The sequence below is a fragment of the Hyla sarda genome, chromosome 11 (genome assembly GCF_029499605.1).
Source record: "Hyla sarda isolate aHylSar1 chromosome 11, aHylSar1.hap1, whole genome shotgun sequence".
Taxonomy (NCBI): Eukaryota; Metazoa; Chordata; class Amphibia; order Anura; family Hylidae; genus Hyla; species Hyla sarda.
This window is the reverse complement of record NC_079199.1, coordinates 83054759-83072136: the sequence shown is the minus strand read 5'-3', so window position 1 is coordinate 83072136 and position 17378 is coordinate 83054759.

Here is a 17378-nt window from a genome sequence, read left to right as displayed (position 1 = left end):
CTCTCCCCCTGGCTATCAGTGCCGCTGCCCCATTGCCGGCGCCGATAGCCAGGGGTAGAGAAACGGCGCCGGCAATGGGGCAGCGTCGTCGACATACAGGGGGAAAGAAGAGGCAGCGGCACCCATTGCTGGCGCCGCTGCCCTGTGTCCCCCCACCGGAGGCCTGAAGCAGCACGGACCCGACCCCGGCAACAGGGTAATTATACAACTAGGGATGGGGGAGGCAACGGGGCAGCGGCACCGGCAATGGGTGGCGCTGCCCCTTATCCCCCCCTGGCTATCGGTGCCGTTGCCCCATTGCCGGCGCCTCTTCTCTCCCCCTGTATTTTGAACTTAAAAACTCAAATGGGTTTTTGGGTTCAAAATGCGTATTTTTCCCTTATGCTGCTATCCTTTTATAATCCATAATTTTGGGGCCAGGTTGTCCGATAACTTGGCAAAGTGAAAACAGTATGAGTGTATGATGGTTTGGGAACATAGGTGTGGAAGCACAAATCGATGAAAGGATAGCAGCATATGGCAACTTAACTGTTTGTTTTCCAAAGCAAGCGAAGAGTGTATAATTATTAAAAACTGTATTTTTGGAGATGGACAGGCAGGCTGTAGGGGAGGAGGTAGGCCTGTATTTTGAACTTAAAAACTCAAATGGGTTTTTGGGTTCAAAATGTGTATTTTTCACTTATGCTGCTATCCTTTTATAATCCATAATTTTTGGGCCAGGTAGTCTAATTACTTGGCGACATAATAACAGTATGAGTGCATGGTTTGGGAAAATAGATGCAGAAGGACAAATGGATGAAAGGATGGCCGCATCTGGCAACTTTACTGTTTGCTTTTTTTCAATGCAAAGGAGGAGCGTATAATTATTAAAAAGGGTATTTTTGGAGATGGACAGGCAGGCTGTAGGGGAGGAGGTAGGCCTGTATTTTGAACTTAAAAACTCAAATGGGTTTTTGGGTTCAAAATGTGTATTTTTTCCCTTATGCTGCTATCCTTTTATAATCCATAATTTTGGGGCCAGGTTGTTCGATAACTTGGCAAAGTGAAAACAGTATGAGTATATGATGGTTTGGGAACATAGGTGTAGAAGCACAAATCGATGAAAGGATAGCAGCATATGGCAACTTAACTGTTTGTTTTCCAAAGCAAACGAAGAGTGTATAATTATTAAAAACTGTATTTTTGGAGATGGACAGGCAGGCTGTAGGGGAGGAGGTAGGCCTGTATTTTGAACTTAAAAACTCAAATGGGTTTTTGGCTTCAAAATGTGTATTTTTCACTAATGCTGCTATCCTTTTATAATCCATAATTTTTGGGCCAGGTAGTCTAATTACTTGGCGACATAATAACAGTATGAGTGCATGGTTTGGGAAAATAGATGCAGAAGGACAAATGGATGAAAGGATGGCCGCATCTGGCAACTTTATTGTTTGCTTTTTTTCAATGCAAAGGAGGAGCGTATAATTATTAAAAAGGGTATTTTTGGAGATGGACAGGCAGGCTGTAGGGGAGGAGGTAGGCCTGTATTTTGAACTTAAAAACTCAAATGGGTTTTTGGGTTCAAAATGTGTATTTTTCCCTTATGCTGCTATCCTTTTATAATCCATAATTTTTGGGCCAGGTAGTCTAATTACTTGGCGACATAATAACAGTATGAGTGCATGGTTTGGGAAAATAGATGCAGAAGGACAAATGGATGAAAGGATGGCCGCATCTGGCAACTTTACTGTTTGCTTTTTTTCAATGCAAAGGAGGAGCGTATAATTATTAAAAAGGGTATTTTTGGAGATGGACAGGCAGGCTGTAGGGGTGGAGGTAGGCCTGTATTTTGAACTTAAAAACTCAAATGGGTTTTTGGGTTCAAAATGTGTATTTTTCCCTTATGCTGCTATCCTTTTATAATCCATAATTTTGGGGCCAGGTTGTCCGATAACTTAGCAAAGTGAAAACAGTATGAGTGCCCCTTCTCTCCCCCTGGCTATCAGTGCCGCTGCCCCATTGCCGGCGCCGATAGCCAGGGGTAGAGAAACGGTGCCGGCAATGGGGCAGCGTCGTCGACAGACAGGGGGAAAGAAGAGGCAGCGTCACCCATTGCTGGCGCCGCTGCCCTGTGTCCCCCCACCGGAGGCCTGAAGCAGCACGGACCCGACCCCGGCAACAGGGTAATTATACAACTAGGGATGGGGGAGGCAACGGGGCAGCGGCACCGGCAATGGGTGGCGCTGCCCCTTATCCCCCCCTGGCTATCGGTGCCGTTGCCCCATTGCCGGCGCCTCTTCTCTCCCCCTGTATTTTGAACTTAAAAACTCAAATGGGTTTTTGGGTTCAAAATGCGTATTTTTCCCTTATGCTGCTATCCTTTTATAATCCATAATTTTGGGGCCAGGTTGTCCGATAACTTGGCAAAGTGAAAACAGTATGAGTGTATGATGGTTTGGGAACATAGGTGTGGAAGCACAAATTGATGAAAGGATAGCAGCATATGGCAACTTAACTGTTTGTTTTCCAAAGCAAACGAAGAGTGTATAATTATTAAAAACTGTATTTTTGGAGATGGACAGGCAGGCTGTAGGGGAGGAGGTAGGCCTGTATTTTGAACTTAAAAACTCAAATGGGTTTTTGGGTTCAAAATGTGTATTTTTCACTAATGCTGCTATCCTTTTATAATCCATAATTTTTGGGCCAGGTAGTCTAATTACTTGGCGACATAATAACAGTATGAGTGCATGGTTTGGGAAAATAGATGCAGAAGGACAAATGGATGAAAGGATGGCCGCATCTGGCAACTTTACTGTTTGCTTTTTTTCAATGCAAAGGAGGAGCGTATAATTATTAAAAAGGGTATTTTTGGAGATGGACAGGCAGGCTGTAGGGGAGGAGGTAGGCCTGTATTTTGAACTTAAAAACTCAAATGGGTTTTTAGGTTCAAAATGTGTATTTTTTCCCTTATGCTGCTATCCTTTTATAATCCATAATTTTGGGGCCAGGTTGTTCGATAACTTGGCAAAGTGAAAACAGTATGAGTATATGATGGTTTGGGAACATAGGTGTAGAAGCACAAATCGATGAAAGGATAGCAGCATATGGCAACTTAACTGTTTGTTTTCCAAAGCAAACGAAGAGTGTATAATTATTAAAAACTGTATTTTTGGAGATGGACAGGCAGGCTGATGGGGAGGAGGTAGGCCTGTATTTTGAACTTAAAAACTCAAATGGGTTTTTGGGTTCAAAATCTGTATTTTTCCCTTATGCTGCTATCCTTTTATAATCCATAATTTTGGGGCCAGGTTGTCCGATAACTTAGCAAAGTGAAAACAGTATGAGTTTATGATGGTTACCCCTGCTATCGGCACTGCTGCCCCTTCTCTCCCCCTGGCTATCAGTGCCGCTGCCCCATTGCCGGCGCCGATAGCCAGGGGTAGAGAAACTGCGCCAGCAATGGGGCAGCGTCGTCGACAGACAGGGGGAAAGAAGAGGCAGCGGCACCCATTGCTGGCGCCGCTGCCCCGTGTCCCCCCACCGGAGGCCTAAAGCAGCACGGACCCGACCCCGGCAACAGGGTAATTATACAACTAGGGATGGGGGAGGCAACGGGGCAGCAGCGCCGGCAATGGGTGCCGCTGCCCCTTATCCCCCCCTGGCTATCGGTGCCGTTGCCCCATTGCCGGCTCCGCTTCTCTCCCCCTGGCTATCGGCACTGGCAATGGGACAGCGGCACCGATAGCCAGGGGGAGAGAAGGGGCAGCGGCGCCGATAGCAGGGGGAGAGAAGCGGCGGTAGCAGGGCTCTAGACCCCAGAAATGGCAGGGGGAGAGAAGCAGGCAGCAATGGCCTCTCTCCCCCTGCCTTCCTGGGGGCTCTGTGGGGTGAGAAGCAGTGTATCGGGTATACACATACACACACACGCACCCTCATTTTATGAAGGATATTTGGGTAAAAAACTTTTTTTACCCAAATATCCTTGGTAAAATGAGGGTGCGTGTTATAGGCCGGTTCGTGGTACACCCCGATAAATACGATAATTTTCCCTTATGCTGCTACCCTTTTATTATACATAATTTTTGGGCCAGGTAGTCTAATAACTTGGCGGCATGATAACAGTATGAGTGCATGGTTTCGGAAAATAGGTGCAAAAGGACAAATGGATGAAAGGATGGCTGCATATGGCAACTTTACTGTTTGCTTTTTTTCAATGCAAAGGAGGAGCGTAAAATTATTAAAAAGGGTATATTTGAAGATGGACAGGCAGGCTAAAGGTGAAGACGTAGGCCTGTATTTTGAATGGGTTTTTGTGTATTTTTCCCTTATGCTGCTATCCTTTTAAAATCCATAATTTTGGGGCTAGGTACTCCGATAACTTGTTAAAGTGAGAACAGTATGAGTGTATGATGGTTTTGGAACATTGGTGTAGAAGCACAAATCGATGAAAGGATAGCAGCATATGGCAACTTAACTGTTTGTTTGTTTTTCCAAAGCAAATGAAGAGTGCATAATTATTAAAAAAGGGTATTTTTGGAGATGAACAGGCAGGCTGATGGGGAGGAGGTAGGCCTGTATTTTGAACTTAAAAACTCAAATGGGTTTTTGGGTTCAAAATGCGTATTTTTCCCTTATGCTGCTATCCTTTTATTATCCATAATTTTGGGGCCAGGTTGTCCGATAACTTGGCAAAGTGAAAACAGTATGAGTGTATGATGGTTTGGGAACATAGGTGTAGAAGCACAAATCGATGAAAGAATAGCAGCATATGGCAACTTAACTGTTTGTTTTCCAAAGCAAACGAAGAGTGTATAATTATTAAAAACAGTATTTTTGGAGATGGACAGGCAGGCTGTAGGGGAGGAGGTAGGCCTGTATTTTGAACTTAAAAACTCAAATGGGTTTTTGGGTTCAAAATGTGTATTTTTCACTAATGCTGCTATCCTTTTATAATCCATAATTTTTGAGCCAGGTAGTCTAATTACTTGGCGACATAATAACAGTATGAGTGCATGGTTTGGGAAAATAGATGCAGAAGGACAAATGGATGAAAGGATGGCCGCATCTGGCAACTTTACTGTTTGCTTTTTTTCAATGCAAAGGAGGAGCGTATAATTATTAAAAAGGGTATTTTTGGAGATGGACAGGCAGGCTGTAGGGGAGGAGGTAGGCCTGTATTTTGAACTTAAAAACTCAAATGGGTTTTTGGGTTCAAAATGTGTATTTTTCCCTTATGCTGCTATCCTTTTATAATCCATAATTTTGGGGCCAGGTTGTTCGATAACTTGGCAAAGTGAAAACAGTATGAGTGTATGATGGTTTGGAAACATAGGTGTAGAAGCACAAATCGATGAAAGGATAGCAGCATATGGCAACTTAACTGTTTGTTTTCCAAAGCAAACGAAGAGTGTATAATTATTAAAAACTGTATTTTTGGAGATGGACAGGCAGGCTGTAGGGGAGGAGGTAGGCCTGTATTTTGAACTTAAAAACTCAAATGGGTTTTTGGGTTCAAAATGTGTATTTTTCACTAATGCTGCTATCCTTTTATAATCCACAATTTTTGGGCCAGGTAGTCTAATTACTTGGCGACATAATTACAGTATGAGTGCATGGTTTGGGAAAATAGATGCAGAAGGACAAATGGATGAAAGGATGGCCGCATCTGGCAACTTTATTGTTTGCTTTTTTTCAATGCAAAGGAGGAGCGTATAATTATTAAAAAGGGTATTTTTGGAGATGGACAGGCAGACTGTAGGGGAGGAGGTAGGCCTGTATTTTGCTTTTCCAAAGCAAATGAAGAGTGCATAATTATTAAAACAGGGTATTTTTGGAGATGGACAGGCAGGCTGATGGGGAGGAGGTAGGCCTGGATTTTGAACTTAAAAACTCAAATGGGTTTTTGGGTTCAAAATGTGTATTTTTCCCTTATGCTGCTATCCTTTAAAATCCATAATTTTGGGGCCAGGTTGTCCGATAACTTAGCAAAGTGAAAACAGTATGAGTGTATGATGGTTACCCCTGCTATCGGCGCTGCTGCCCCTTCTCTTCCCCTGGCTATCAGTGCCGCTGCCCCATTGCCGGCGCCGATAGCCAGGGGTAGAGAAACGGCGCCGGCAATGGGGCAGCGTCGTCGACAGACAGGGGGAAAGAAGAGGCAGCGGCACCCATTGCTGGCGCCGCTGCCCCGTGTCCCCCCACCGGAGGCCTGAAGCAGCACGGACCCGACCCCGGCAACAGGGTAATTATACAACTAGGGATGGGGGAGGCAACGGGGCAGCGGCACCGGCAATGGGTGGCGCTGCCCCTTATCCCCCCCTGGCTATCGGTGCCGTTGCCCCATTGCCGGCCCCGCTTCTCTCCCCCTGGCTATCGGCACTGGCAATGGGACAGCGGCACCGATAGCCAGGGGGAGAGAAGGGGCAGCGGCGCCGATAGCAGGGGGAGAGAAGCGGCGGTAGCAGGGCTCTAGACCCCAGAAAAGGCAGGAGGAGAGAAGCAGGCAGCAATGGCCTCTCTCCCCCTGCCTTTCCTGGGGGCTCTGCGGGGTGAGAAGCAGTGTATCGGGGTATACACATGCACACACACGCACCCTCATTTTATGAAGGATATTTGGGTAAAAAATTTTTTTTACCCAAATATCCTTGGTAAAATGAGGGTGCGTGTTATAGGCCGGTGCGTGGTACACCCGAATAAATACAGTAATTTTCCCTTATGCTGCTACCCTTTTATAATCCATAATTATTGGGCCAGGTAGTCTAATAACTTGGCGACATGATAACAGTATGGGTGCATGGTTTCGGAAAATAGGTGCAGAAGGACAAATGGATGAAAGGATGGCTGCATATGGCAACTTTACTGTTTGCTTTTTTTCAATGCAAAGGAGGAGCGTAAAATTATTAAAAAGGGTATATTTGGAGATGGACAGGCAGGCTAAAGGTGAGGACGTAGGCCTGTATTTTGAATGGGTTTTTGGGTTCAAAATGTGTATTTTTCCCTTATGCTGCTATCCTTTTAAAATCCATAATTTTGGGGCTAGGTACTCCGATAACTTGTTAAAGTGAGAACAGTATGAGTGTATGATGGTTTTGGAACATAGGTGTTGAAGCACAATTCGATAAAAGGATGGCCGTATATGGCAAGTTTACTGTTTGAATTTTTTCAATGCAGTGGAGGAGCTTATAATTATTGAAAAGAGTATTTTTGGAGATGGACAGGCAGGCTTTAGGGGAGGAGGTAGGCCTGTATTTTGAACTTAAAAACTCAAATGGGTTTTTGGGTTCAAAATGTGTATTTTTCCCTCTTGCTGCTATCCTTTTATAATCCATAATTTTGGTTCCAGGTTGTCCGATAACTTGACAAAGTGAAAACAGTATGAGTGTATGATGGTTTGGGAACATAGGTGTAGAAGCACAAATCGATGAAAGAATAGCAGCACATGGCAACTGAACTGTTTGTTTTCCAAAGCAAACGAAGAGTGTATAATTATTAAAAAGGGTATTTTTGGAGATGGACAGGCAGGCTGTAGGGGAGGAGGTAGGCCTGTATTTTGAACTTAAAAACTCAAATGGGTTTTTGGCTTCAAAATGTGTATTTTTCACTAATGCTGCTATCCTTTTATAATCCATAATTTTTGGGCCAGGTAGTCTAATTACTTGGCGACATAATAACAGTATGAGTGCATGGTTTGGGAAAATAGATGCAGAAGGACAAATGGATGAAAGGATGGCCGCATCTGGCAACTTTACTGTTTGCTTTTTTTCAATGCAAAGGAGGAGCGTATAATTATTAAAAAGGGTAATTTTGGAGATGGACAGGCAGGCTATAGGGGAGGAGGTAGGCCTGTATTTTGAACTTAAAAACTCAAATGGGTTTTTGGGTTCAAAATGTGTATTTTTCCCTTATGCTGCTATCCTTTTATAATCCATAATTTTGGGGCCAGGTTGTTCGATAACTTGGCAAAGTGAAAACAGTATGAGTGTATGATGGTTTGGAAACATAGGTGTAGAAGCACAAATCGATGAAAGGATAGCAGCATATGGCAACTTAACTGTTTGCTTTTCCAAAGCAAATGAAGAGTGCATAATTATTAAAACAGGGTATTTTTGGAGATGGACAGGCAGGCTGATGGGGAGGAGGTAGGCCTGTATTTTGAACTTAAAAACTCAAATGGGTTTTTGGGTTCAAAATCTGTATTTTTCCCTTATGCTGCTATCCTTTTATAATCCATAATTTTGGGGCCAGGTTGTCCGATAACTTAGCAAAGTGAAAACAGTATGAGTGTATGATGGTTACCCCTGCTATCGGCGCTGCTGCCCCTTCTCTCCCCCTGGCTATCAGTGCCGCTGCCCCATTGCCGGCGCCGATAGCCAGAGGTAGAGAAACGGCGCCGGCAATGGGGAAGCGTCGTCGACAGACAGGGGGAAAGAAGAGGCAGTGGCACCCATTGCTGGCGCCGCTGCCCCGTGTCCTCCCCCTCCCCGGTTGTATAATTACCTGTTGCTGGGGTCGGGTCAGCGCTGCTTCAGGCCTCCGGTGTGCATTCCCTGTGTCGTTGCTATGCTTTGCATGGCGCGGCGCAATGACGAGAGACGTCACTCGTCATTGCGTCTCGCAACGCATAGCAATGATGCAGGGGACGCACACCGGAGGCCTGAAGCAGCACGGACCCGACCCCGGCAACAGGGTTATTATACAACTAGGGATGGGGGAGGCAACGGGGCAGCGGCGCCGGCAATGGGTGCCGCTGCCCCTTATCCCCCCCTGGCTATCGGTGCCGTTGCCCCATTGCCGGCGCCGCTTCTCTCCCCCTGGCTATCGGCACTGGCAATGGGACAGCGGCACCGATAGCCAGGGGGAGAGAAGGGGAAGCGGCGCCGATAGCAGGGGGAGAGAAGCGGCGGTTACAGGGCTCTAGACCCCAGAAAAGGCAGGGGGAGAGAAGCAGGCAGCGATGGCCTCTCTCCCCCTGCCTTTCCTGGGGGCTCTGTGGGGTGAGAAGCAGTGTATCGGGGTATACACATACACACACACGCACCCTCATTTTATGAAGGATATTTGGGTAAAAAACTTTTTTTACCCAAATATCCTTGGTAAAATGGGGGTGCGTGTTATAGGCCGGTGCGTGGTACACCCCGATAAATACGGTAATTTTCCCTTATGCTGCTACCCTTTTATAATCCATAATTTTTGGGCCAGGTAGTCTAATAACTTGGCAACATGATAACAGTATGAGTGCATGGTTTCGGAAAATAGGTGCCGGAAAATAGGTGTAGAAGGACAAATGGATGAAAGGATGGCTGCATATGGCAACTTTACTGTTTGCTTTTTTTCAATGCAAAGGAGGAGCGTATAATTATTAAAAAGGGTATTTTTGGAGATGGACAGGCAGGCTGTAGGGGAGGAGGTAGGCCTGTATTTTGAACTTAAAAACTCAAATGGGTTTTTGGGTTCAAAATGTGTCTTTTTCCCTTATGCTGCTATCCTTTTATAATCCATAATTTTGGGGCCAGGTTGTCCGATAACTTGGCAAAGTGAAAACAAAATGAGTGTATGATGGTTTGGGAACATAGGTGTAGAAGCACAAATCGATGAAAGGATAGCAGCATATGGCAACTTAACTGTTTGTTTGTTTTTCCAAAGCAAATGAAGAGTGCATAATTATTAAAAAAAGGGTATTTTTGGAGATGGACAGGCAGGCTGATGGGGAGGAGGTAGGCCTGGATTTAGAACTTAAAAACTCAAATGGGTTTTTGGGTTCAAAATGTGTATTTTTCCCTTATGCTGCTATCCTTTTATAATCCATAATTTTGGGGCCAGGTTGTCCGATAACTTGGCAAAGTGAAAACAGTATGATTGTATGATGGTTACCCCTACTATTGGCGCTGCTGTCCCTTCTCTCCCCCTGGCTATCAGAGACGCTGCCCCATTGCCGGCGCCGATAGCCAGGGGGAGAGAAACGGCGCCGGCAATGGGGCAGCGGCGTCGACTGACAGGGGGAAAGAAGTGGCCGCGGCACCCATTGCCGGTGCCGCTGCCCCGTTGCCTCCACCATCCCCGGTTGTATAATTACCTGTTGCTGGGGTCGGGTCAGCACTGCTTCAGGCCTCCGGTGTGCATTCCCTGCGTCGTTGCTATGCTTTGCATGGCGCGGCGCAATGACGAGAGTAGTCACTCGTCATTGCGTCTCGCAACGCATAGCAATGATGCAGGGGACGCACACCGGAGGCCTGAAGCAGCGCGGACCCGACCCCGGCAACAGGTAATTATACAACTAGGGATGGGGTAGGCAACGGGGCAGCGGCGCCGGCAATGGGTGCCGCTGCCCCTTATCTCCTCCTGGCTATCGATGCCGCTGCCCCATTGCCGGCGCTGCTTCTCTCCCCCTGGCAATCGGTGCTGGCAATGGGACAGCAGCACCGATAGCCAGGGGGAGAGAAGGGGCAGCGGCGCCGATAGCAGGGGGAGAGAAGCGGCGGTAGCAGGGCCCTAGACCCCAGGAAAGGCAGGGGGAGAGAAGAAGGCAGCGACGGCCTCTCTTCCCCTGCCTTTCCTGGGGGCTCTGTGGGGTGAGAAGCAGTGTATCGGGGTATACACATGCACACACACGCATCCTCATTTTAAGAAGGATATTTGGGTAAAAAAAATTTTTTACCCACATATCCTTTGTAAAATGAGGGTGCGTGTTATAGGCCGGTGCGTGGTACACCCCGATAAATACGGTAATTTTCCCTTATGCTGCTACCCTTTTATAATCCATAATTTTTGGGCCAGGTAGTCTAATAACTTGGCGACATGATAACAGTATGAGTGCATGGTTTTGGAAAATAGGTGCAGAAGGACAAATGGATGAAAGGATGGCTGCATATGGCAACTTTACTGTTTGTTATTTTTCAATGCAAAGGAGGAGCGTAAAATTATTAAAAAGGGTATATTTGGAGATGGACAGGCAGGCTGAAGGTGAGGACGTAGGCCTGTATTTTGAATAGTTTTTTGGGTTCAAAATGTGTATTTTTCCCTTATGCTGCTATCCTTTTAAAATCCATAATTTTGGGGCTAGGTACTCCGATAACTTGTTAAAGTGAGAACAGTATGAGTGTATGATGGTTTTGGAACATAGGTGTTGAAGCACAATTCGATGAAAGGATGGCCGCATATGGCAAGTTTACTGTTTGATTTTTCTCAATGCAGTGGAGGAGCTTATAATTATTAAAAAGGGTATTTTTGGAGATGGACAGGCAGGCTGTAGGGGAGGAGGTAGGCCTGTATTTTGAACTTAAAAACTCAAATGGGTTTTTGGGTTCAAAATGTGTATTTTTCCCTCATGCTGCTATCCTTTTATAATCCATAATTTTAGGGCCAGGTTGTCCGATAACTTGGCAAAGTGAAAACAGTATGAGTGTATGATGGTTTGGGACCATGGGTGTAGAAGCACAAATCGATGAAAGGATAGCAGCATATGGCAACTTAACTGTTTGTTTTTCCAAAGCAAACAAAGAGTGTATAATTATTAAAAAAGGTATTTTTGGAGATGGACAGGCAGGCTGAAGGGGAGGAGGTAGGCCTGTATTTTGAACTTAAAAACTCAAATGGGTTTTTGGGTTCAAAATGTGTATTTTTCACTACTGCTGCTATCCTTTTATAATCCATAATTTTTGGGCCAGGTAGTCTAATTACTTGGCGACATAATTACAGTATGAGTGCATGGTTTGGGAAAATAGATGCAGAAGGACAAATGGATGAAAGGATGGCCGCATCTGGCATCTTTTTTTGCTTTTTTCAATGCAAAGGAGGAGCGTTTAATTATTAAAAAGGGTATTTTTGGAGATGGACAGGCAGGCTGATGGGGAGGAGGTAGGCCTGTATTTTGAACTTAAAATCTCAAATGGGATTTTGGGTTCAAAATGTGTATTTTTCCCTTATGCTGCTATCCTTTTATAATCCATAATTTTGGGGCCAGGTTGTCCGATAACTTGGCAAAGTGAAAACAGTATGAGTGTATGATGGTTACCCCTGCTATCGGCGCTGCTGCCCCTTCTCTCCCCCTGGCTATCAGAGCCGCTGCCCCATTGCCGGCGCCGATAGCCAGGGGGAGAGAAACGGCGACCGCAATGGATGCAGCGGCGTCGACAGACAGGGGGAAAGAAGGGGTAGCGGCACCCATTGCCGGTGCCGCTGCCCCGTTGCCTTTCCCATCCCCGGTTGTATAATTACCTGTTGCTGGGGTCGGGTCAGCGCTGCTTCAGGCCTCCGGTGTGCATTCCGTTGTTGCTATGCTTTGCATGGCGCGGCGCAATGACGAGAGACGTCACTCGTCATTGCGTCTCGCAACGCATAGCAATGATGCAGGGGACGCACACCGGAGGCCTGAAGCAGCACGGACCCGACCCGGCAACACGTAATTATACAACTAGGGATGGGGGAGGCAACGGGGCAGCGGCGCCGGCAATGGGTGCCGCTGCCCCTTATCTCCCCCTGGCTATCGGTGCCGCTGCCCCATTGCCACCAATAGCCAGGGGGAGAGAAGGGGCAGCGGCGCCGATAGCAGTTGGAGAGAAAGCAGGGCTCTAGACCACAGGAAAGGCAGGGGGCGAGAAGCAGGCAGCGACGGCATCTCTCCCCTGCCTTTCCTGGGGGCTCTGTGGGGTGAAACAAACCCCATCTTTATGTTATTAACTTACTACTTGGGTGACACACTGTAACAAACCTCCTCCTCATTTTTTTCTCCTAACTACTGGGGTGAAACACTGTAACAAACCCCATCCTCATATTATTAACTTACTACTGGGTGACAAACTGTAACTGTAAAAAAAAAAAAAACATTGTCAAGTAATCACCTTACGACTGAGGTGAAACACTGTAACAAACCCCATTCTTATATTATTAACTTACTACTGGGGTGATACACTGTAACAAACCCCCTCCTCATGTAATCTCCTTACTACTGGAGTGACACACTGTAACAAACCTTCCCCTCATGTAATCTCCTTTCTACTGGGGTGACACACTGTAACAAACCTTCTCATCATGTAATCTAATTACTACTGGGGTGACACACTGTAACAAAACTTCACCTCATGTAATCTCGTTTCTACTGGGGTGACCCACTGTAACAAACCCCATCTTCATATTATTACCTTACTACTCGGGTGACACATAGTAACAAGCCTACTCACCATGTAATCTCCTTACTACTTGGGTGACACACTGTAACAAACCTCCTCCTCATTTTTTCTCCTATCTACTGGGGTGACACACTGTAACAAACCCCATCCTCATATTATTAACTTACTACTGGGTAACAAACTGTAAAAAAAAAAACTCATCATGTCATCTCCTTACGACTGGGGTGACACACTGTAATAAACCCCATTCTTATATTATTAACTTACTACTGGGGTGACACACTGTAACAAACCTACTGCCCATGTAATCTTATTAGTACTAGGGTGACACACTGTAACAAACCTCCTCGACATGTAATCTTATTACTACTGAGGTGACACACTGTAACAAACCTCCTCCACATGTTCTTAACTTACTACTGGGGTGACACACTGTAACAAACCTTCTCATGTAATCTCCTTTCTACTGGGGTGATACACTGTAAAAAACCTCCTCCACATATAATCTTATTACTACTGGGGAGACACACTGTAACAAACCTTCTCCACATGTAATCTTATTACTTCTGGGGTGACACACTGTAACAAACCTCCTCCACATGTTATTAACTTACTACTGGGGTGACACACTGTAACAAACCTTCTCCTCATGTAATCTCCTTTCTACTGGGGTGATACATTTTAACAAACCTCCTCCACATGTAATCTTATTACTACTGGGGTGACACAATGTAACAAACCTCCTCCACATGTAATCTCCTTTCTACTGGGGTGACACACTGTAACAAAACTTCTCCTCATGTAATCTCCTTTCTACTGGGGTGACACACTGTAACAAACCTCATCATGTTATTAACTTATTACTGGGGTGACACACTGTAACAAACCTACTCCCCATGTAATCTCCTAAATACTGGAGTGACACACTGTAACAAACCCCATCCTCATATTATTAACTTACTACTGGGTGACATACTGTAAAAAAAAAAAACTCCTCATGTCATCTCCTTACGACTGGGGTGACACACTGTAACAAACCCCATTCTTATATTATTAACTTACTACTGGGGTGACACACTGTAACAAACCCCCTCCTCATGTAATCTCCTTACTACTGTGGTGACACACTGCAACAAACTTTCCCCTCATGTAATCTCCTTTCTACTGGGGTGACACACTGTAACAAACCTCCTCATGTTATTAACTTATCACTGGGGTGACACACTGTAACAAACCTTCTCATCATGTAATCTCCTTACTACTGGGGTGACACACTGTAACAAACCTTCTCATCATGTAATCTCCTTACTACTAGGATGACACACCATTACAAACCCCATCCTCATGTAATCTCCTTACTACTGGGATGACACATTGTAACAAACCTTCTCATCATATAATCTCCTTTCTACTGGGGTGACACATTGTAACAAAACCTCCTCATGTTATTAACTTATTACTGGGGTGACACACTGTAACAAACCTCCTCATCATGTAATCTCCTTACAACTGGGGTGACACACTGTAACAAAACTCCTCATCATCATGTAATCTCCTTACAACTGGGGTGACACACTGTAACAAAACTTCTCCTCATCATGTAATCTCCTTTCTACTGGGGTGACACACTGTAACAAATCTCCTCATGTTATTAACTTATTACTGGGGTGACTCACAGTAACAAACCTTCTCATTATGTAATCACCTTACTACTGGGGTGACACACTGTAACAAACCCCCTACTCATGTAATTTCCTTACTATTGGCGTAACACACTGTAACAAAACTTCTCATGTTATTAACTTATTACTGGGGTGACTCACTGTAACAAACCTTCTCATCATGTAATCAGCTTACTACTGGGGTAACACACTGTAACAAACCTCCTCCTCCTTATGTAAACTCCTACTACTGGGGTGACACACTGTAACAAACCTTCTCCCCGTGTAATCTCCTTACTACTAGGGTGACACACTGTAACAAACCTCCTCCTTATGTAATCTATTACTACTGGGTTGACACTCTGTAAAAAATCTCCTCTTCATGATTTTTCTCCTAATTACTGGGGTGACACACACACTGTAACAAACCTCCTCCTCACGGATCTTCCTTACAACTGGGGTGACACAATGTAACAAATCTCATCATGTAATACCCGAAATAAAAAAATGTCAAATTCCTGGTTATAGGCCAGGGGGAGGTGTGGGTCCATGTGCCCAGGAAGGTCAACCTTACCTGGGCAAGTCCTCCTGAAGGGTCCCCTGACTGACTTCCATGCCTAACAATAATTGAAAAACTGAGAACCAGTATGAGATCGGATTTGAAAGCTGAATCCAGCTCACAGTTCCACAAGCTGGGCATGTCCGAGTGGTATGTCCGAGTGCGTTCATAAAACTGTATCGCAGCATCACGAGTTGGTACCTTTGAACGGCCACCTGCCTCAGAATAGCAGGAGAGCAAGCCGTCCGGCTGCTTTCTCAGGGTACGCCAGGGCCGAGCGCGGGCTCCCCTGGGGTCGAACCCCTGGTTTCTCCCTTGATATTTTCCAAGGGGATTGGGATGGTTCACGTACCCGAACCGGGGCAGGGCTGTCCCCGGGTGAAACCTCTGGAAGGGTCCCCTGAAAGGCTTCCATGCCTGTTGACTTTTGACATGCAGAGAACCAGAGACGCTATAAGGGGTGGGAGGCGCGGGTCCCTGTACACAGGCAGGGCGTGCCGTCCTTGGGCACAGGATCGGTGACGCGGACCCCCTGGCGACGGGGAGCAGAAGCGTCGGGCGAGTCGGCAAACATTGGTGGGCGGTCCACCAAGGCACCCCGGCCCTCCGGAGGCGAAATAAAAAATTCCAGGTTGTCGGCCAGGGGCAGATGCGAGTCCAAATACACAGGAGGGTCAACAGAACAAGGGCAATGCCTCTGGAACGGTCTTCCATGCCTGTAGATTTTTGACACACAGAGAACCAGAGAAGGTTATAAGGGGGGGTAGGCGCCGGTCCCTGTACCCAGGCAGGGCGCGCCGTCCTTGGGCACAGGATCGGTGACGCAGAAGCATCAGGCGAGTAAGAATACATAGGCGGGCGGTCCGCCAAGGAGGCTCGTCCCCAGGGGAGCCCGTACTCGGCCACTCTCTCAGGGTACGCCAGGGACAAGCGCGGGCTCCCCTGGGGACGAACCTTCCGGTTTCTCCCTTTGTATTTTCCAGGGGGATTGGGCTGGTTCATGTACCCAGCCCAGGGCTGGGTGGTCCCCGGGCGAAACCTCCGGAACGGTCCCCTGACAGGCTTCCATGCCTGAAGACCTTTGACACGCAGAGAACCAGAGAGGCTATAAGTGAGGGAGGCGCTAGTCCCTGTACCCAGACAGGGCGTGCCGTCCATGGGCACAGGATCAGTAATGCGGACCCCCCAGCAGAAGCGTCGGACGAGTCGGCAAACATCGGCGGGCGGTCTGCCGAGGAGGTTCATCCCCAGGGGAGCCCGTACTCAGACGCTCTCTCAGGTTACGCCACGGCCGAGCTCGGGTTCTCCTGGGGACGAACCTTCAGGTTTCTCCCTTGGTATTTTACAGGGGGATTGGGCTGGTTCATGTACCCCACCCAGGGCAGGGAGGTCCCCGAGCGAAGCCTTTGAAACAGTCCCCTGACAGGCTTCCATGCCTGTAGACCTTTGACACGTAGAGAACCAGAAATGGCTATAAGGGCGGGAGGCGCAGGTCCCTGTACCCAGACAGGGCGTGCCATCCTTGGGCACAGGATCGGTGATGCAGACCCCCCAGCGTCGGGGAGCAGAACCGTCTGGCGAGTCGGCAAACATCGGCGGGCGGTCCGCCGAGGAGGTTCATCCCCACGGGAGCCCGTACTCAGCCGTTCTCTCAGGGTATGCAAGGGCCGAACGCGGGCTCCCCTGGGACGAACCTTCCGGTTTCTCCCTTGGTATTTTCCAGGGGGATTGGGCTGGTTCATGTACCCAGCCCAGGGCTGGGTGGTCCCCGGGCGAAACCTCCGGAACAGTCCTCTGACAGGCTTCCATGCCTGAAGACCTTTGACACGCAGAGAACCAGAGAGGCTATAAGGGAGGGATGTGCGGGTCCCTGTACCCAAACAGGGCGTGCCGTCCATGGGCACAGGATCAGTGATGCGGACCCTCCAGCGTCAGGGAGCAGAAGCGTCGGGCGAGTCGGCAAACATCGGTGGGCGGTCCGTCGAGGAGGTTCATCCTTAGGGGAGCCCGTACTCAGCCGCTCTCTCAGGTTACGCCAGGGCCGAGCGCGGGGTC